We start from the raw sequence: 22955 nt of genomic DNA, 5'->3' as shown, positions 1-22955 counted from the left end.
ATTTGCTAAATATTTATACTCAACCAGAACACATCACTCCCACATCATTTTCATGAGAACAGTTGTTTCCATGTGATGGTGATGTTTGACAGAGGTGAATCTGAGACTCATTTCCTCTGCACTGAATCTCTTGTGTCCACATCTGAGTGTCTCCTTTGTCAAAAGCAGCTGCTCCCAGCACCTGTACAGGAGCCCCACAGTCCAGCTCTCTACACACAACCTCTGCATCCTGCTGGTCAAAGACAGCATCACACACTGACATCCACGTCTGATTATGATATATCTCCAATCTCCCAGAGCACAAGTGAGGTCCCATTATAAGTCTGGAATGATGATGATCTGTTCATATTAAATTAAATGTTCATATTAAATAAAACCATACAAATCAGATTTATAGTGTCAATTTCAAGTGTAAATTTAATAGGCACAAGATTTAAATAAAATTTTTAGATTTTAATGAAAGTATTCTAATTTGTTAAACAAAATGACAAAATTAATAACACACTGAGGTTATAATTTATACCAAAATAAAATGAGCAAAATTTACAAATCAGTTGTGCCCTCCCAAAACAAACACACAAACACAATTTTTGCTGTACACAAATGGCACAGCAAGTTGATACTGCAGAGTTTGTGCCACAACACACTAGAGCTGTGATGGGCTGACAGGTTGTCAGGAGTGATATAAAAACGTATCCAGTCTCCAAAATATACCTTTTATATAAATGTGAATTTACAGTTTTCATTTTTTCATTCAAGTAATAAGCCATATTTAATTAAAAAAGGAGGTGTGTATGTGCGAGAAAGAACAAAAAAGCACAAAAGTGGCACAGCTGTTTAGTGAATTTGCTCCAAAATATTTTGAAGATCAATCTCAGTCACCTGAACAATTGACTCCTGCATCTTCACTATGATTACAGCTATGTATACCCCATCCGAATGATCCACAGTTCTTCAGTGTAGATTCTGATCCAGTACAATAGGTCATACCCATCCAGATCGGTCCTGATCCTGCTCCAAAATGAGCAGCACCCAGAGCATCTACAGGTTCTCCACAGCTCAGCTCTCTACACACCACTGAAGCATCACCCAAATCCCAGTAATCATCACACACTGTTCCCCACTGACCTCTGTGAAGAACCTCCACTCTACCAGCACAGCGACTGCTACCATTTACCAGTCTCACATTCACACTGTCTAAATATTGAACAGAGAGAATAAACCATAAAGAAATATTGAAAGACAGAGAGAAAGCAAAGGTCAAGGTGAGATTGCAAAACCACTCAAAATCTGAAAAAATTGTTTTAATTCCGACCTGCACACATCAGTCCAACATCATTGCCATGCAAACAGTTGTCATGTGATAGTGATGTAGAACAGAGGTGAATCTGAGACTCATTTCCTCTGCACTGAATCTCTTGTGTCCACATCTGAGCGTCTCCTTTGTCAAAAGCAGCTGCTCCCAGCACCTGTACAGGAGCCCCACAGTCCAGCTCTCTACACACAACCTCTGCATCCTGCTGGTCAAAGACAGCGTCACACACTGACATCCACGTCTGATTATGAAGGATCTCTAACCTCCCAGAGCAGCGAGAATCTCCAACCAGCCTGACACCTGAACAATGGAAAAAAGAAAGACTGGTAACACTTAATAAGGTTATGTTTGTTAATATGTTAAGGCATTGGGTATCACAACCTAATAATGAACATTATTTTAAAACATTTATTGATCTAAGATAATGCTATTTAATCAATATTGCTTCTTTAAATTCAGGGTTATCCAACATGATGCATTAACAATTTACAAAAAATTGATATGTTTTAAATGTATACGTAGAAATTAATACTGCCCTAGGTTAATACATGTTGTAAAATAATGATTCTTTGTTAAGTTCATGAAACTTAATGGTAATAAATTTAACCTCATTATAACGTGATATCAAATATTAAATTATACATCTGTGTCAAGGCGCGGCAAATGGTGCCAAGAAAAGAACAGGGTCTGGGTCCAAATGCAGGGAATAATATTTTAAATAGAACAAAAAAGGCCAACAAGGCAAAAACAAAACAGAAACAAATCACAGGGAACAAGAGCGGACGCAGCCGACATGCAAAACACGGTTAAACATACGTGATTACAATTAATCCGCGGGAAGTAATTTTGAACAGGGGGTGCTGTGAATTTTTTTTTTTTTTTTTTTACAAAAAACCTATGAGCCTATAGGCCTATTTAAAATACATTTTAAAAATATATACATTGAGATTTACTACTTTATTGTCATATACACTTCAGTGCACAGCCAGCCAGGGTCTGAAACACACAGACATCAGTTCTCAGATATGCGCAATGCGCTATTAATCTGAAGCAGAATCAGAATCAGAAATAATAGTTTAAATAATAGTTTAATAATCGAAAAAAACGAAATAATTACTTTCCTTACAATTTCAGATAGCCTATACATACATGCAACTCATTTAGATACAACAAATAATATTACAACAAAATATAATATTAATCAAACTTCACAATAACGCTAAAACAATGCAATCGATTTGGTCAGCTGGCTTGAGTCACTGCACGTTTATGTCACACGCAACTCTATTAACTCCAAAATCTTTTTACGCACACCACAAGGAAATAATCTCTGACTATTTAAGCAATTTGTTTATTGAACAGTTCTCCACATCCATTACGCAAAGAACACACGCACAGTATAAAGCTTTCTGTCTCCATCTCCAACCTTTTTACACAAACCACAAGGAATATCCGACTATTTAATAGGGCTGGGTAAAAAAATAGATTTTTCGATTAATCGTTTTTTAAAATGTGGTCGATTCAAAATCGATTCTCAAAGGCCATGAATCGATTTTTTTTCCCTATTTATTTCCGCATACATTGAATGTAAGATTAGCGTTAATCTAATTACAAATCTCCTCCACTAGATGTCACCCTCTTATGTGCCTTGTGCGATGTTACCAACGAACCTATCATTCATTCATTCAGTTTAAAGCAGTGGTTCCATTTTCTGCAATGTGCGTCAGGTCATGCTCCCGTTCGCGTCTTACAGACTGCATCTTAAAGCCTCTTATACTTTCTGCGTCCTCGAGTCCGCTATGGACCGCTATGCAGGCGTGATGTAAACATCGCCATCGGAGAGTGTGTACCGAGTCTGAGCAGACAACCGCGCGGACAGGTGCGCGTGGTCAGTTGTCTTCAAAAGCACAATTGCACATGTTCAGGCAGTGTGAAGAATCCCATTGCCAATCGAACTAATCGTGCCGGGCTCGGGCTTGTGCGGTAAATGAGCGGTCATGTAATGTTTCGATTAGCGCGAGAAATATGCGAAAATGTATGCTGAGTAGTTGAAACGGAGGCTTGCTTCTGACGATTACGTTTTGGTAGCACCAGCAACTAAAGCAAAGTCTGAGGTTTGGAAAAGTTTTGACCTTGTTTATAATGAGAATAATGAGTGAATAATGATGCACCATCAGTGTGCGCAGGAACGCGCTGAAGACATCTACAGTGGATTCAGTGATTTTCCTCCACATAAACACTTAAGCCTTACCTAATCTTGGTGAGTAAATGTTTTTCAAATAATAACTAAATATTACTTGAGTCTTAAATGCATAATGTAGACAGAGTAGGCTATATAAGCTAATGTTGGCATTATTATTTCATTATGTCAGCTGCTATGGCGAAGCAAATCCGGCAGAGCCTTTATCTTAATTCATTTCGTTATTGCCAAATACCCATCTTAATTTATAATTTATCTTAATTAAATTTTTTAAGAAAGACTTGTTTTTATTGGTGCGTTGGCCTATTTATATGCTAAATGAGCCTATACCTTAGGGCTATTTATAGAGTGCTGAGATGTTACGATGTTACAGAGGACTTATTTTATTTCTTTGTTCAAACTTCCAAGTGGCCTATTACGTTAGTCATGTATAAATTATGTTAAATTATGTATAAATGACTCATTCCTGACAAAAGGCAAAAGAGCTGTGTGCTGCTTACATTTGAATACTGTCGGGTTGTAAATGGGTTCGGGCTCTTAAAAAGCTGTCAATCAAAATGTACGTGTCGGCTCGGGGCGTGTCGGGCTTATATTTTAAGGCCCGATTACATCTCTAATAGAAAATCGAATCGAAAATCGAAATCGAATCGAGGATCGAAATAGAATCGATTTGAGAGCTTGTGAATCGAAATCGAATCGATCTGGAACATCTGAATCGATACCCAGCCCTACTATTTAAACGTTATTTAACAGTTCTCCACAACCATTACACAAAGAACACACGAACGAAATAATACTCTCCATCTCCATCCCCACCACCTTAAAAAAATACTATAGTGTACTACTTACAATTGCTTGGCTAGTCAAAGCTGATCCCACACTTGTTGCCAAAAAAAAATAAATGTTACAAGCGCGTTACAAATATTTTAATAGGCCTACATTTTTTTTTTCTCCCTCTCGTCACTAGGGGGTGCTGCAGCACCCCCAGCACCCCCACTTCCCGCGGCCATGGGCAAAGGGCCGTTACATAGTCAACGCGAGAAATGCGAGCAAGCAACGCGAGAGACGCGCTCCCTTTCATAGTGTAAACAGTGGACGCAAGCGTCACGTGCAATACACCGCTCACGCAACAGGGGGTAGTAGAGTCGGGTGATATTAGTGGAGTCGGGTCGCGTGATATTCAGATCACAATGGCAACTGAAGAGGAGTGTATTCTGTTGCTGATTTTACATCGGTGGCAACAAAGGCAACGCAGAGATAGACGGTGGTAAGTTCGCATAATTTTTCCTCTTCGCCCGCCATTGTATTCAAACCTTCTTCTTCTGTAAACACAATATACTTGAATTAATGTACAATACTTGCAATGTCGCCCCCACTGAGCATAGTATTGCGTACATCAGCGCGTCGCGTATCAAAAACTAGGACGTTACATTTGGCTACGACGCATAATGGTGGCCGAAGCATAACGATGCGTAGCCTCTGGGACGCGTATGCGTACAGATGTGTTGACTATGAATCGGCCCAAAGAGGTGGGAGTGTGGAGAATATATACTCGTAAACAAATGGGGAACAGCTGTGTGTATGAGTATGTGACAGGTGTGTCGAACTAGTGACCAGGTGTGCGTGTAAGTGGAAATGAGTCCGGGAGAATGGAAGTGGCACCCTCTGGTGGTGAGAGGGAGGACCACCGGGTCCGGACTCATTACAGTCTGATGCTTATTTTAGATCTGGACATTATTTTATAAAAAAAAAAAAAAAAAAACCTTGTTTATTCTAAAACATTTTTGTGAAATTTTTGGACAAATAAAAATATGTAGGCTATACATTATGCATTATACATGATTAAAGAAAAAAATAATGAATAAGGAAAATAAACTGTTAAACAGCACTTAAAAAAATATATTAATGAAAGGTTGATTTAAGGCTGGTGGCTCATCACTAAAGATTTAAGCAATTTACCTGAACAGATGACTCCAGCATCTCCATAAGGACTACAGCCTTGTTCAACATCTCCATATGACGCACATTTCTTTAGTGTAGATTCTGATCCAGTACACATGACATAATTCATCCAAACTGTTTGCAATCCTGGTCCAAAACGAGCATCACTTAGAGCATCTACAGGTTCTCCACAGTCCAGCTCTCTACACACCACTGCAGCATCAGGCATATCCCAACCAACACCACACACTTTTCCCCATTGACCTCTATGAAGAACCTCCACTCGACCAGCACAGCGACTGTAACCACCAACTAACCTCACATTCACACTGTCTGTATTAAACAGAGAGAATGAGAGATGAAGAGACAATAAAAGGCAGAGATAAAGAAATATTGAAATCAGGCAAAACACAGAGAGAATAAAGAAGAAAACCACATACTAATCTTAAAAAAATGGTTTTACTGCAAATAAATTAATTCCTACCAGCACACAACAGTCCAACATCACTGTCATGTGAACAGTTGTTTTCATGTGATGGTGATGTTGGACAGCGGTGAATCTGAGATTCATTTCCTCTACACTGAATCTCTTGTGTCCACATCTGAGCGTCTCCTTTGTCAAAAGCAGCTGCTCCCAGCACCTGTACAGGAGCTCCACAGTCCAGCTCTCTACACACAACCTCTGCATCCTGCTGGTCAAAGACAGCATCACACACTGACATCCACGTCTGATTATGAAGGATCTCTAACCTCCCAGAGCAGCGAGAACCTCCAACCAGTCTTACTTCTATAAAAAAATAAAAATAATAATCGGTTGTGATATAACAACAACAATAATAATATTAATAATAATAATGATGATGATGATAATAATGATAGTTATTATTTGTGTATTATTATTAATAATAATAATAATAATAACAATAATAATCATAATTAGTTATTAATGATGATAATAATAATAATAATAATAATAATAATAATAATAATAATAAATGATAGAAGATAGATTCTTTAGATTTGAATATAGTTTTTTTTTAAATCTCTGAATCAGCTGTTTAGCAAATGATTGCAAGAAATGCTGATAATTTTGTAAGATGTGTGACAAATGTAACAAAAATTCTTTTATTGAGAAAAAAAGGGAAGAGGGGGTAAAATATAAAACAGCAAATATATACATTTATTCATTCAGAGCAGATGCTTTTTAACAGTGAATAACTTTTAAACATTTTTTAGGAGTGCATAAATGGCTAAGAATACTCATAGAGGAGATGAACTATTATATGTTTTGTGTGTGTGTGCATGTTTAGCTCATGTTAGTTATGTGAACAATTTTCAGAGATGTAATGATTTGGAACAGCTCACCTGAACAAATGACTCCAGCGTCTTCACTGTGAGTACAGTTATGTGTACCCCATCCTGCTGATCTACACTTGACCAGTGTTAACTCTGATCCAAAACATAAGACAGCATTCATCCAGATTGGTCCTGATCCTGATCCAAAATGAGCATTCCTCGGAGCATCTACAGGTTCTCCACAGTCCAGCTCTCTACACACCACTGCAGCATTAACCAAATCCCAGCCACGGTCACACACTGTTCCCCACTGACCTTCATGAAGAACTTCCACTCGACCAGCACAGGGACTGTTACCACCAGCCAACCTCACATTCACAATGTCTGTTAGTGCAACAGATAAATAAGACACCAAGAGAGAGAAAAGCAGAATAAACAAGATAGGAAAAAAAGGAACAGCAAGAAAATAACAGCTTTAATAAATACATTATAGAATAACCGCTGCATAATACAACTACATATAAATGTTTGATTTGAGATTATTTTCGTCCTTATCTCCTTGAAGCATAAACTTACCAGAAGTGATGAGTTTTAAAATATAGCACAGAAATATCAGCATCTGACAGTTCTCCATCATTTTCTGCTCAACAAACTATTTTCGTCAGCTGAAAACGCAGCACAAGTTATTCATCTGCTCCCTCAAACACACTGAAGAAACTGGCTCTGTCAGCCCCCTAAAGAGAGAGAGAGAGAGAGACTCACAGCTGCCAATGACACTCACTGTTACCTTATTAGACACAGCAGAGGAAATCATCAAACACAATCAGTGACAAATCAGAGGAGGCATTTCTGATTTTCACCATATTTATAAAATTAACGTCAGCGCTGAACAGGACTCCTCCTCCTCCATAGAGACTCTTCAGTGAAGATGTGCACACACACCTGCCAGAGGCAAAAATAGACACACCTCATACAGGAGACATTAAAGTTTACAGAGAGAGGAAGCACTCCGGGATATTTACAGCATCAACACCTGCTGAGATACAGAGACTGATAGCTGATCACTATAAACGTATATTTCACTTTTACAATAAGTAAATAAATAAATAAATCCTTAAAAAATGTGAGAAAAAAAAACTACAGCATTGACAAGAAAAACAAATAATATAAATTAATTTTCTCAATTTGTGTCAACTGAAATCATCAAGCTCAACCATTAACCATTTACCAAATAATTATCTAATGCATACACACACATATCTTCACATAAATGTTCATAACACATAATTTCCAAACTCCCAAAGAAATTTGCAACCCTGTCACCCATTATTGCATTCTTTTTCTTTTCCTTGTTATATTTTATAATTTTCCAATAAATTTTAATGTTCATTGTTAGAAAAATGGGGGGGGGGTCACAAAAATCAATGTCTTACTGTAAATAAACCGCTTTCATTTATTACAGCAAGTATTAAAGTAGATGGGCTTGTAGGCTGAATATACCAATGTGTTACTCAACCACAAGATGACAGCAAAAACTATAACCATTGTTGCCTGAGAATAAGGAACGAGACGCTGCATCCTAGAGGGCACTTTGGGCACTGTCAGCATAACCGGTGCCTGAAGCACGAATTAAATAACGACAATGAACTTGACATTGGCAGGCGGAAGCCTATGATGTAGGCAAATGACTGACTGCGGATATAAAAGGGCACTTATAGAACACATCATCCTCTTTTTTTGTCTAAGGAGACATGGGCATGATACCGAAGCATGGCAAAGAGATGCAGCGTCTAATTCCCTATTCTCAGGGAACCATGGTTACATGTGTAACCTGAGACATTCCCTTTCGAAAGGGAACTCCATGCTGCGTCCTCTAGAGGGCGCTTTGGGAACAGTATACCAACGCTGCCATGATAGGTAACTTTTTTCCCTGAGGCAAGACTTGAGGAACAACACTCAAGGAACAAGGAACAACACAGGACTTGAGGGCTGAACACTTGATTCAAAGTTTAGCTGGAGTTTAGGTGAATGGCCTCAGCAGAACGACTCTCTTAAGCGAGAGGAGGCCAAACCTACTCACGATAAAGACTGTCTATCAAGGCATCCCCACAGCGGGCCAAACTGTTGATTACATGCTTAGCTATAGCTCAGGTGAGCGGAGGACTCAGCAGAATGACTCTCTTAAGCGAGAGCAGGCCAAACCTACTCAACATAAAGACTGTCTATCAAGATGGCCCCACAGAAGGCCAAACACTTGATTACAAACTTAGCTAGAGCATAGATGAGTGGAGGCCTCAGCAGAATGACTCTTAAGCAAGAGGATGCCTGACAACACTCAGCGCTAAAGACAGTTACCCAGTGGGCACCTTGATGTCAATTTGACGTCAAATATTAGACAAGATTTGATCAAGATGCTGCAAAACATAATTTCAAAGTCAGATTATACATCAAGTCCTTCCAGTGGTTAATTGGTGAAAATATTAGGTTCATCCCATACTGAAATTGATTATGTAAGTATATGGGCCAACATGTTTGACATTGAGTTGACATCAAATCAACATCGTGTTATAGGCGTTCAGTTGATGTCATATTGACATCATATTGATATCAACCCAGCGGGCAATTGATATCAAATAGACATCAAATTGACATCAAACATAGTCATCAAATAATTTTTTTTTTTCTTCAAAATGCATCCATTCGGCATGTCATATGTTGTTTGATTTTTGCATGACTTGTAACTTCTGGGACTTCTGTGGTTAAAAACATATAAACAACAACAACAAAAAACTATTCATAAAATGTAGGCATAAATTACTGACAATGAAAGAGGTGAATATATTATATTTTACCAAAAATATACTGATTTGCTTAATTACAAATAAAAAAAATTATGCAGCATTTTTGCTGTAACCACACATTAAGTAAGTGTTGGTGCAGTGGATAAGACACATGCCTTTGGTGTGAGAGACCTGGGTTCAAATCCACTGTGACACACCAATGTGTCCCTGAGCAAGACACTTAACCCCTAGATGCTCCAGAGGCGTGTGACCTCTGACATATATATAGCAATTGTAAGTCGCTTTGGATAAAAGTGTCAGCTAAATGAAATTGTAATACCAAGTGTATACGGTATTACAACTACATGTTCATTTAAGAAAAATTTACAAAATTCTGATATAAACCAGTGGATTTAATAAAACACGTCTTGCATTTAATACTGTTTTGTCATTATTCTTGTGGTCTAGAATAGGACATCAATGTGTTAAAAATGTTTTTAAAAAATGCAAATCAAATGAATGTCAAAACTTGACGGCAATTTAATGTCAAGTTTTGACATCGATTTGATTTGCATTTTTGACCAGTTCTTTGATGACTATGTTTGACGTCAATTTGATGTCTATTTGACATCAATTGCCCACTGGGTAGCGAGGCTCACAAAAAAGAACACATATCAATAGTATTGTTCAAGCAGAGCTATGGAGAGTGGAGGCTTCAGCAGAATGACTCTCATAAACAGGGCCGGCCCTGACCAATTTGCTGCCCTAGGCAAGATTTTACCTGGCGCCCCATGCATCACAGCCCATTTCACCCTGTCATTGTGCTCATGATTTAGCATATATATATATATATATATATATATATATATATATATACACACACACACACACACACACACACACACACACATTACAGCAGAACTGTTTCCAACACTCATAATAAATCATCATATTAGAATGATTTCTAAAGGATCATGTGATAGACTGGATGTCACATGTGACACTGAAGAATGGAGTAATGATGCTGAAAATTTAGCTTTGCATCACAGAAATAAATGATAATTTAAAGTATAATAAATTGAAAACAAATTATTTTAAATTGTAATAATATATCACAATATTAAATTTTTTCTGTATTTTTGATCAAATAAATGCAGGCTTGGTGAGCAGAAGAAACTTCTTTCAAAAACATTAAAAATAGTAATGTTTCCAAACTTTTGGCCTGTACTGTATCCCCCCAAAACTGCACAACTGTAGAGTAAAACATTAATAAAAAAGTGATAAAAACTGCGTCTTAAAACTGACATGATTGTACAAAATCACAGTCTGGGGACTCAGAACTCAGAACAACTGCTAACATTAAGTTTAAGGTAAAAATAACTGCTGTGAAATTATAGTATCTTACTCCTATGCAATAAATTGTTCTTTCACTACATCTCTTTACCTCTGTCTTTATCCTCTTCTCTTCTTTTTGGCACTGTATCTATCGCAGACTATGCTCATTTATAATGTGTCATGTAAATACGGCCTTCCGTCACAATCAGGAAACTTTCACCGTGTCTAGAACTGGCACGAGCTGCCAGACCCGTTTCTACGAGCTGTGTGTTAACAAAAGCAGTGCTGTCTACATTGGATGCGGCGTCGGGCACGCTACACAACAAATTACCAACAACTGATCGTGCGCACGCTCTGTTTCTGACACACTTCAAGCACTCGATAGGCGGGGGAAGATTGAAGAGCCGGACTTGTTTTTTTTTTTTTTTTTTTTTGCTTTATTTGGTAGTATTTCGAATTAATGGTTTTTAAATAGTAGCCTATTATAAAAAAAATTCACTCGTTCACTCATTCTGGAGCCCCTATGGATGAGTGGCGCCCTTAGCATTTGCCTATACCGCCTATGCCGCGGGCCGGCCCTGCTCATAAATGAGAGGAAGCCTAGCACTGAATCCTCTTAGAGAAACTCTTAAGAGTGTAGGCCTCAGCATGACGACTCTCTGGGCTTATTCCTCAAGAATAAGGCAGAACAGAAACCACCGCGAATGCAAGGCATTAAGCTTGTTCAACTCCTTCGAGAGGCAAATGAGTACGTGCAACCGCTGGCTAAAACTTGAGTACAGAACTCTGCTCTAGTAGTTCCGCGAATGCCACAGTGAGGGCATCCCACTCTCTCGTGAGTCAAGCTCATATGAGCTTCATACACAAAAATTGAAGACAAAACAAGTTATATCCGCAGTCAATCATTTGCTTAGGTCATAGGATTCCGCCTGCCAATGTCAAGTTCATTGTCATTATTTCATTCATGCTTCAGGCACTGGTTATGGTGACAGCGTTCCCAAAGCGCCCTCTATAGGATGCAGCGTGGAGTTCCTTTTCAAAAGGGAAATATTTATTCTAATTTCATCCTGTAATGCGTTAGTCTTCCAATAGATGGAAGCAAACACTTATTCCAGAAACGAGCTGATAAGTGTCTTGTGCTCATGTTACACCAGTAGAGTGTCTCAGAGTTGAACACTTAATAAATAATTAGTTTTTTCTTTTAATAACATTTGTAATGACTTTATTTCTGGACAAACAGACATTTTTATTGTAGTAAATAGCTTTGGTTAAAAAGCCTGAATTTAGACAATATAGTGCTTCATAATACATTGAGGTCTGAGAGGTGAGTAGGTGTAGGTGACAAACTGTTCATTTATAAATTAAGCAATAAATTAAGAGGAAGCATATTAAATTCATTAAAGTCATTATAAAATTTAAAAAGATACTTCAGTTGAGGAAAAAAAAATCACCTAAATACAACACGATCAGTGCTTTGAGAAGAATACAATCCAGCATGTTACAAACACCACTTCTACTTTGTTTGTGCACTTTACTATTCTTTTACACATTTAAGACTCTTTACTGTCCAAAGCAGATCTTCACAGATGCTCTATTTTCATTCTCTATCTCCAGACTAGTTCAAGTTTTTACCAGTGCCACCAACATCTGTCCATAAGCACTGAATCAGCAGAAAATTCCAGCTCAAAATCAGATCAGACATCCACAGATGTCCATAAACAGATGTGGATGTATGATGTCCACAGATCATATATCCACATCTGTCCATAAACACTGAATCATCAGAAAATTCCAGCTCAAAATCATATCATACATCCACATATGAAATAATCACCACATGTTCCAGCATAGTTAGATTCTAAGCTTCCTTCAGCTTCCCATTAAGATGAAGGATCACCCCGAGATTCATTAGAGCTGCTGGATGCTGGGAAATAAAAAAACAGTTAATCAGCATAAGGATGGCTAAAGAATTAGGATTAAAAAATAGAAAAATAAATAAAACTGACATTCTAAAACTGTAAAGGCAACAATTATGATGAAGGACAGTGCTTTTAATCTTAAAGTTGAGAAGTATGTTATTAAATAACATGTAAAAATAATAATTTCTGCTAGGTAACATTATAACATCTGATAGAATGACTAAAGTATGTGCTTACATCAGGTCTTAAATCTGCTGCCTTCCCATTAAACCTTTCAGCTGCCTCATTCAGACTGGCCTGTCTGTGTACAAACACATATATTAAGTTAAGGATGTGGATGATGAAAAAAGTCCACCCGCAAACAACCTGAAGCAAACCTGTGCAGATGTAGCTGTGTGAGTTGAGACACACACAGACACATACACCTGAGCATACAAGCAGTGCTAAAAACCACATCAAACTCAGAACTGTCCAGCTCTGCAGCTTTCTGAGCCATCACTGCTGCCTCTGAGTCTCTTCCAACAGAAACTGACCTGACAGACAGAAACAAACACAGAGGATTGAAAACCACTCACACACAGCAGACCAGAAGCCCACAGGTCAAACAGTCAGAGATCAGTGAAGAACAAGCATCCAAAAACACACAGAGACAAAGAAAGAGAGAGGGGAATCAGGCATATTGAACCACAGTATATAAAATCAGTATATCTCTATATAAAAATAAATCTTAATCATAATAATCATAATAACTTACAATATATAATATTTTCTTTAGAATTATAAATTATACATCTCTCTATTATTTACATAAAATCAACATTTATGATGATAATAATCTAAAATAAATAACAATTAAATGCATTCATAAATAAAATAAATAAACAGTGGAATATTTAAAGACACTATCAAATAAAATGTCAAGTGCAACTGAGCACTTTATTAAACAAATTAGAAGGGAATCAAATCAATCAGAAAGGAAATCAGATTGTAGCGTGATGCATATAGCAGTTTCCTTTAGCAGGATCCAGATCTATTGCCTTCAGGAAGTAATGCTCTGCTTCAGACTTCTACGCTTTGTGCTGTATGTGATGCTACACATTATCAAAGAATGGGAAAATACACTTCCTTTACAGTTCAGTGCTGATTGCTTCCATGTTGGTTTTACCATTGCAAATGTTCTTGTTATAAGCAGTGTAGTTATATTAGGCTTGCTTCACTGAACGCTTCTGTGGCAAACACTTCAGATAAAAAAAGAATAAAAAAAGAATAAAGAAATACCCTGGAAAGCGGAGACATTTCATGCTCTCATTGGCTACGGTTTTCTGAAAAGCATTCAACTCCATCCAAGAGCGTTTATCAAATGCATAGACTTATACTTTAAGTCAAGGTTTCAAAAAAAAATAAAAAATTATAATAATAGGTGGTTTCAGATTTGAATCCAAAAGGGTTAATACAAAAGGGTAAATACAAAACAAGCTATTGTTTTAGATTTAACCACAGATTTAATTATCAACTAAAGCATTAAATTTGTATGTAGACACAGACAGGGGTGAAATATAAATGTGAACATCTGAAAAGACAGGTTTTAAAGATGTCATCACTGTTATGTTGGTGTTGGTGTTGATGTCTGAGAGATGTTTGTGCATCAATGTTTCTCTCAAGGACAAATCGATTCAAAGAAATCTCAGCACTAGGGTCTCATGTAGGGTCACCTGTAGCTCAATTTAAGATTTTAATAACCAGATATCTTTGGGGTCTGCTATCAACTTGGTCTCCCCTTTTCTAGTTTAATATGATAACTGAATTTAATATTTAATTACTCTTTCACAAATCCATTTAGCTTCAAGACTTCACATTAAATAGCAGCCACAATCTGTTAAACGTTCAGTAAAAAAGCCTGAGACTACTAAAAATGCTTCTATTCTGCATAAACATGAATATAAAAATAATAATGAACAGTTGTGTTTTGCTTTTGTTTTCTGAGGTTTAAATATGTTTTGTTTTTTTACCTAGAATTCCCACTTCATGCCAACAAATCAAATGCAGAGAAAAGCATGTCATGGGGATGAGTTTGAGGAATTATGAAAGACCTTTTGATCGGGAGAGATAAAACCTTCTGGAGCAATATGTTTGCAATCATACAATGTAACTGAATTTGAACATGTGACTCTAAGCAACTGAGCTAACTAATGACTACAAGTTAAAATTTAAATACCAATGTCCTGTGCTTTACTCCAGAAGAAACACATGTACTAACACATGTACAGTTGAATGGACTCTGAAGTTACTTTGGATAAAAGCATCTGCCAAAAGAAATAAATGTAAACTCATCACATCTGTGGACACTGAATCAGTAACACAAGGACACATTATTTATGTATCAGATTCCAGTCACATCTCCAGATCTATAAATGTTTCTATATATATATATATATTTTTTTTTTGCATATCTTTCTTGGTAACCTAATTAACCCTCTCGGTTTGCCTTAGCTAAATATCTCTACTATGTGAGCCTAAAATGCATCATACTATTTGTACCATAGTTTGGGTTACCAGATAACCAGTTCATCATGCCATTCATAAAATATGCAAATCAGGTGTCACTGAGACAAAGAAACACTTTCCTGCTGAAACGATATGCCTTGTTATTGGTCAATCCAACCAAAAGGGGTGTTACCGGGAAACCAGATAAAACCTCTTCCACACCCAAAAAGTTTGCTTCTCTTAACTTGCGGTTCCCTGGAGACACCCATCACCTTAGACACCTCGAGACTCCCCATTGGGGGCGGTTGAGAGTCCGATCTTCTAACAGTTTTCAGCAACTTTATTGATCCACTAAGTTCGAAGCAGTTAACCCATGGATGAAATGACAAGGGTTTCACTTCTAGCAGGATTCAACAGGAATCTATGCATTATACATGCACTGGGACACTTTACTTTTACAGACCAGATACTTTATAGAACCAATGCAAGTATACTCTTGTTAACTATTAAGATGCGCTTCTAGGCTTTGGCCCCTTTTTAATCAAGGGGATGAGATTTTTTGATGGTTCTTAACAGGTTGTGATTTGGTTTATGAGTAAATACTGCCATGACTCTCCACTGTCGTGCGTGTGAGCGCTCGCTCCCTCTCTCTCCCTCTCTCTCTTTCTCTCTATCCATGCCCTCATTGCGTTGGCATCTATGTTTAATGTGTGTATGTTTGTGTTTAATCTGATGTTGCATGTTCCCTGTAGTGTTGTTTAATCCGTATGTATTCACACTTGGTTGTATGTGTTCGCTGCTCACAGGACGAGGTCACTTTACCGTTACGGATTCTTGTATAAAGTACCTTGAGAATTCTGAACTATAAATTAACTCCAACATCCCTAGTATTATCCAATTAAGACTTGTCCCATCCTGCTGACGCACAGTCCCTCAGGGTGGATTCCGAACCAATATATTTGACATGACTCCTCCAGATTGGTCTCACCCCTTGTCCAAAGTGTGCCTTAGAAAGAGCATCTACAAGTTTCCCACATTCCCTCTCTCTACACACCACTGCAGCATCAGCCATATCACAAATGCCAAGTCTTTTTCTGTTTTCCACCCCAGAACATATCCCTCCTCTATTTATTTTGAGACTACGTCCTTTATTGTTCCAATGTCCCTTGTACTCACTTGATGATAAAATACATTTTTAGCTAATTTAAAATGCTAAACAAAAGTAAATTGTTTCCTTTAATTATTTTTAACAAATAAGCATTTGATTATTTATGACATTTATTAAAGAAGATTTTCACAGAATGATTTTGGCAAATGACTTCAGAAATGTATATCACTGCAACTGATCTCAACAAGACATTAAAATACCATAAAATCCACAGGACAGTTATCACTTGTTGTTCACTTCAAAACAAACGGAACTAAAATCATAGTGTGCTGGCTCAGTCTGAACTGTCATTAGAGAAATCCAACATTATTTTGTCTGTCTATATATTCACAAACAAATCTGAGCATAATACCCAAGTATCCAGCACTTATTGAAAGAAAAGAAAGAAAGAAAGAAAGAAAGAAAGAAAGAAAGAAAGAAAGAAAGAAAGAAAGAAAAACAAAATCTTCCATCACTGAATTAATAAAAAAGAGGGGGAAAATATAAAAAATCAAACAACATAGATTAAATATTAAAGTCACCTTCTTACATCTCATTTATTTGAAAGGAACACAAAAAGTGAAAATATGAAATCAAACACTTAAACCTGAGCATGAACTGTAGCAATCATGGCAATAAACACACTAGAAATTATGTTTGCAGTAATTATGTTGTTCAAGATATGTTTATGACTCCAAATATATAAAAAATGTATCAAAGAGAACTCTAAATGTATTTAAAAAAATTGTCAAGCAAATAACAAACAAGCAAACAAAACAAAAAACAAAACAAACAACAGAGCTTTTAATGAGCAGTGACATTGAGTGGGGCCACTGAGTCATATACAGTAGCCCCTGCCTCATCATTCAACTCCCCTACATCATCATAGTCTGCAAAAAAAAAAAAAAAAACACTTATTCAATATTGTGATTGCATCAGTATTTCAGCAAATTGTCTGTCTGTAAATTCCTACAGAAATTGTGCAACAAAAAAAAGGTGCAGAAATCGCAAGACCAAAAAATAAAAAATACCTGACAGGTTTCTCACATCTTCATTGCTGTTCTCCAGATCATCATCACACTCCTCCTGATCTCCCTCTTTAATGCAAATGTATTAAAAAAAAAGTCTTCATGACTATCTGAGAATATCAGATTGAACCTGATAAAGCCATGCTGATTCACTTATAGTAGAAACCCATGTTCAATATATCATAGAAAACAAAACATAACTAAAAATGAAGTTCTGTGACTCACCTGTTACACATTGAGAGCACTGTCTACTTATGACGTCATCATAATTCTCTGGTGTGTCCTCTACACACACACACAAGCATTTATTTTATATTTAATATGTTGAGTATAAAATAAAGCTGATAAAATATTATTCTGTTTTTATTTGAACTACCCTTCACCTTAAAGAAATAGGGTGTAAAAATGCATGAAAAAAATAAAACTTTTTTAGTACCATAGTTCTGTTCACAAGTAATGACATCATCATAATAGTCCTCTGGTGTGTCATCTAAAAATTTAACATTAAACCAATGTCATAATACTCAAAACAAACTTATACTAATACACAGATTGTAGAATTACAGAGAGAGAACTACAACAAAAAGTACAGAGAAGCACCAGCACCTGTCTTATGATCATGTTTTAGTCCATCAATGATGACATCATCATAGTAGCCTGGTGTAATTTCAGTGGCCACCCCCAAAAAAATAATGAATAAATAAATAAAAATAATCATCCTCATCATCATCACTTACAAATTTCACTGTTTATGGGTCATATATTTTCTGTAAATTGTGAATTTTACCATTTAAACTGGTTTATCAAGTATGTAAATCAGCTCTCTAACCTGAGAGAAGATCATCAACATCTTCATAAGTATGCAGATCTTCAGAGTTTAGACTCCCTTTTAAAAGAGAGCAGAAGAGTCAGAAACATGTCAGAATCATTACTAATATTCATTACCTTTGGAGCATAAAGATTGTTGAGAAAAAGTAAAAGATATGACCCACAAAATAATTTCAGACCTTTCTTCTTCTTCTTTTGGAAATGTGTCATTTTTGTAGGAATCAGTATTGCAAGCAATGATGATGTTAAGATCACCTTAACTTTAAATATGGATGAGATAAACTGACTTTTAATCAATTGCACTATAAGGGTAATTGGAAATGAGTGTGATAAACCTCCAGAAAACAATAAAGTGCAGATTTTCCCTTTTACATTATATCCATCTAATAACCCTTTAGATTTAAGACACCATTACACTATTACCTTATTGAGGTCTTTTCTGCATAACATATGAATGATGCATTTATGGCCCATTATGGATTTCTTTTTATTTCATTTTGGAATGACTGACTGAATTGTATTTTATTGACTGGTTGATAACCAGAAGGCCACCTGTGTACTGCATACCAATATCTGCACATGTAGTATGCAAACCCATTCCTCCCTACCTTTCAAAATCTGCATATAGGAAGAGACAACTAACAAACATATGAACCTCTCCTTCAGAAAAGAAATAAAAATTAATAAAAATAGAAAAATATCAAGTCACATTTATTTATATTACACTTTATACAATAACAATTATGAGGTACAATCACAAGACTGAACTATATTTCCAGAAAACCAGCTCTTTTTGTAGTTGATACTTATTAAATCTGATTAAGCAGATGTGAATGACAGATAAAGCTTTAATTCTACAGTGGATCATATCTGTATCACTTGTCTTTTTTTTCTGTATAACTGCTTTGCAAAGATTTGCATTGTGAAAAGAGCTATACAAGTAAACTTGAATTGAATTTAACCGATGTCTCCTATCAATTAATGATGAAATGATATAATGATTCATAATTAAGAGATAAGGATGAAAGATTTCCCATTACTAGAGTAACAAAACTTTAACACTGTTAAGTGATGTGTTTTGCTTGATGTCATTACTTTCTCAACAAGATTTTCACAATTATCTAAACACATTACTTCACAACATAAGTTGAGTTCCAATCAATTAAAAGAGGACTTCACAGGACATTCCACTATTTTACGTGAACCTCTAATCCAAATAATAAGAGAATAAGAGTATATCAATACATCACTTTACAGGAAGTTGAGAGGGAAATTTATGAACCTGTCCTTATGCATTACTACAGTACTTAAATAAGTTTAACTGAAATAAATGCCTCAGAAAGGAGGTGAGGCTTTTCGTTGAATTTAATTAGTACCAGGTGGGGATTGCATGATTGTTTGTAGGTATAATATGCAGAATATGCAAAAGTTACAATGAAAGAGGAGAAGTGAACACTGTGTAGTGGCCCTTTGAATCAGAATGCAGTTGGGTCATTCTACAGAAACGTCCACTTCTGGTATGGCAAAATGTCTTAAAATGGATTTCTTTTTATGACATTTAAACGTAGACCCCATTATTAGATTACCTTTTGACTTTATGAATACATATAAATAAAAGCTGAATTAATGTTCTTTTTAGCATTTTTGTGCAATTATTTCAAGACCACATTTTTTTGGTCACTGGTGTTACCTTCTTTATCAATATCAAAATACTTTATGAAATATATTTTCTCAAACAAAACATTTTCAGCACATGTAGTCAGTGTTACCGAAAAATAATGAAAATGCAGTACATACTGCATCAAAATACAGTAACACAGTAACACAGCACAGTAACACCAGTGACACAATGAGTCACCAGTGACACACATAAAACCTGATATACTGATCTTCACTGGTGTTACCCAAAAGGAAGGTCACACTAGTGACAGTAAAACCAGTGACAATTTTCCTGAAAAATGTATTTTACAAAATGTCTGCTTTAAACTATCAAACCATATGTTGTCAATCATTGCATACACCAAATTAAGTAGTGTAAAACATTTGTATTATAGTTTTTTTTTTCTTTATAATTCCCTAACAATAAATAGGTCATACCAGTGATGTCAACTAAAAGCTTCATATGAAATCATAAGTTAAATGAAAAGAATTCTGATAACTGAAAAGAAACAGTGGACTTACAATAACATGTGACTTTTTTCATAGATCTTTTGAAAATATGAAGGAGGAAGTCAAGTGATGTTATCAGTGTGATTTTTATTTCAAAATAACAGATTTTTTGTCAAACGGTAACACCAGTGACACAACTTAAGGGAACCATTGTTTTTATGATATATTTTATAACATTTATTCACCATTTTTTTAATATATATTTTGCCATTTATATCATATATTTGATAGTTATGAATACACTATTGTATTTTAAATAGTAGAAAACCCTGTTTTTGACTGCAAAATAAAGCACTTTCCCTCTCTACATTGCTTTGGTGAAAAGACGTTTTGTGGTGCTTAGAATTTGTTAACATTTATTAAAAACAAAGAATGCCACATTGCTTTCAATTGTAATATATCTGTAAAGGCTAGGGACAGAAAAATGGATGTTTCTGTAGAATGACCCAATTATATGCAATTATATCACATGATGCCTTACCTCTCCGAGAGACGTGACAGATTTCCTCATAAACTGGCTCAATCAGTGTCTTGTGTAGTCCTGTGTACCAGTCAGAGAGAGCTGTGAGTGTAGACAGACAAACCTGCATCAGTTTACAACACATGAAACACACTGAATAAGACACAATATGACAGTCTCTGGATCTCTCCTACCTCTCTTCATCACTCTGTTCTGCTGAATCAGTATAAGCAGTGGCACTAAGAGCAGTAAGAGCACAACTCCCAGAACAATCACAAGCACTGGGAGAGACACTGGTGGAGGAGTTTGTGGAGGAGAGACTGATGTTGAGGGCACTGAAGGAGAAACTGGAGGAGAAGCTGATGATGTTGAGGCAGGAGTAGTGGACACTGACACATCTGACAAAACAGACACAAACACATTAAAAACATGCAAATGCACAAATATTTGCTTCTCAATGATTAAATGAATATAAATCCTCAGTGTTTGCTGTGACCTGCACAGGTGAGTCCAGCGTGCTCTTTGTGTGAGCAGTCAGTTTGGTTTTTCAGGGAGAGAGGACAGTCCCACAGGTGAATCTCATTCCCTCTGCACTCGACTTTGTTCATCCACACAACACCTTCACCAGCACCAAAGACTGAATTCCCATCAGCCCTCAGTGCTGCTCCACAACCCAGCTGCCTGCAGACCACCTGAGCATCGCTGATGTCCCACTGATCATCACAGACTGAGCCCCACACAGCGTTATGATACACCTCCAGCCTCCCAGAGCACCGGCCGTCCCCTCCACTCAGTCTGAGAGGAACATGATCTAAAACACACACACATCAGCACTGACCAGCTTCAGCACACAGTTCAAAAAACAACAAAAATAACAACACACTGCAGTTTAAAGTTAAAAGAGTCTATGGCTGTGACAGAGCTATTTTGAGTTATCTATCAAAAATAGTGAATTTATATGTGGAAAAATGTAGTAAATATTTAAACCTATTTGTTGTCAAATAAACTCACTTGAATGCGGTTTCTGGTGAGGAGATGCTGAACATGATAGATGGCTCCGTGGAGACCCAGAGCTCTTCTCCTCTGAGATTATAACATGATCACCAATTAACAGATTTGTTATTTATATAGAAAAATCACCAAGTGGTCTAAAATCTTACCTGAGCAGGTGATTTTGGCCACTTCATCATTATCACAGGCAGTCTGTCCCCAGGGTGAAGAAGGACACTGCCATAAAGTGGAGTCATGTGGTCGACAATGAAAAAAATCAAGCCAGTTGTGTGACTTCAGTCCCACTGAATATCTGATTTCACTGCCAGATCTTCCACAGTTCAGCTCTTGACAGATCAGACTCGCTGTGTCTCTGTCCATCTTGTTCCAGCACACATTACCCCAGGATCCATTGTAGAAAACCTCCACATTCCCCTCACAGCCCTCAGTTAACCTGATCTCTTTGAACTCTAGATGGAAAAATTATTTGTTATTTTTAAATGATTTATAAGTTATTTGAGTGCCTTTGAAAATTAAATATAAAAATGCCTATATTTTACAATTTGCAGTGGTAAGATGCATGTCCTTGTCAGACTATGAAAAGTTAGAAGTGGAGTTCTGGGTCAAAGTGCAAGAATCTTTCAATTGAATTTTTCAGGAGTGTTTAAGTACTGTATTCTCTTCGCATTAAAAAAATTAAATCATTTAAAGGAAACACTTCCAGAATTCTTTTGAAAATGGAAACACTTTGGAATAAGAACAATTTTCAACCCCCTTCTTGATCTGTATAATGTAAATACACTAGAATTTATTTATTTATTGTTTACCTGAGCACACGACTCCTACATCCTCCTTGTGTTTGCAGTCATGTTTTCCCCAGCCTGGAGAAGAGCAGCTCCACAGGGACGTCTCATTCCCCTCACACTCCACCTCATCCAGCCATATGTGTCCAGAACCAGGACCAAACCAGGCTGGTACCGGCTGGTTACTGAGGGCCACTCCACACTGCAGCTGTCTGCACACCACATGAGCATCTTTAATATCCCAGGAGTCATCACACACT

General features: G+C 36.7%; 1 protein-coding gene and 2 long non-coding RNA genes across 3 annotated transcripts in view; all 3 read right to left on the bottom strand.

The window, feature by feature from the left end:
- The window catches only part of LOC127976399 (scavenger receptor cysteine-rich type 1 protein M130-like), a 226170-nt gene that overhangs the window by 91782 nt on the left and 111433 nt on the right, over positions 1-22955 (bottom strand). The window lies entirely within an intron of this gene.
- On the bottom strand, positions 197-6861 carry LOC127976493 (uncharacterized). Its single transcript, XR_008157820.1, has 3 exons — positions 6822-6861; positions 6137-6243; positions 197-220 (listed from the first exon to the last, which is right to left on the bottom strand). It is a non-coding gene; the product is annotated as an uncharacterized LOC127976493 (long non-coding RNA).
- Positions 17132-17495, bottom strand: LOC127976481 (uncharacterized). The gene is made up of 2 exons (XR_008157817.1): positions 17449-17495; positions 17132-17307 (listed from the first exon to the last, which is right to left on the bottom strand). It is a non-coding gene; the product is annotated as an uncharacterized LOC127976481 (long non-coding RNA).

Source organism: Carassius gibelio, chromosome A4 (assembly GCF_023724105.1).
Source record: "Carassius gibelio isolate Cgi1373 ecotype wild population from Czech Republic chromosome A4, carGib1.2-hapl.c, whole genome shotgun sequence".
Lineage (NCBI taxonomy): Eukaryota > Metazoa > Chordata > Actinopteri > Cypriniformes > Cyprinidae > Carassius > Carassius gibelio.
Note: the sequence above shows the minus strand (reverse complement) of the source record. Positions and strands in the feature narration are given on the sequence as shown.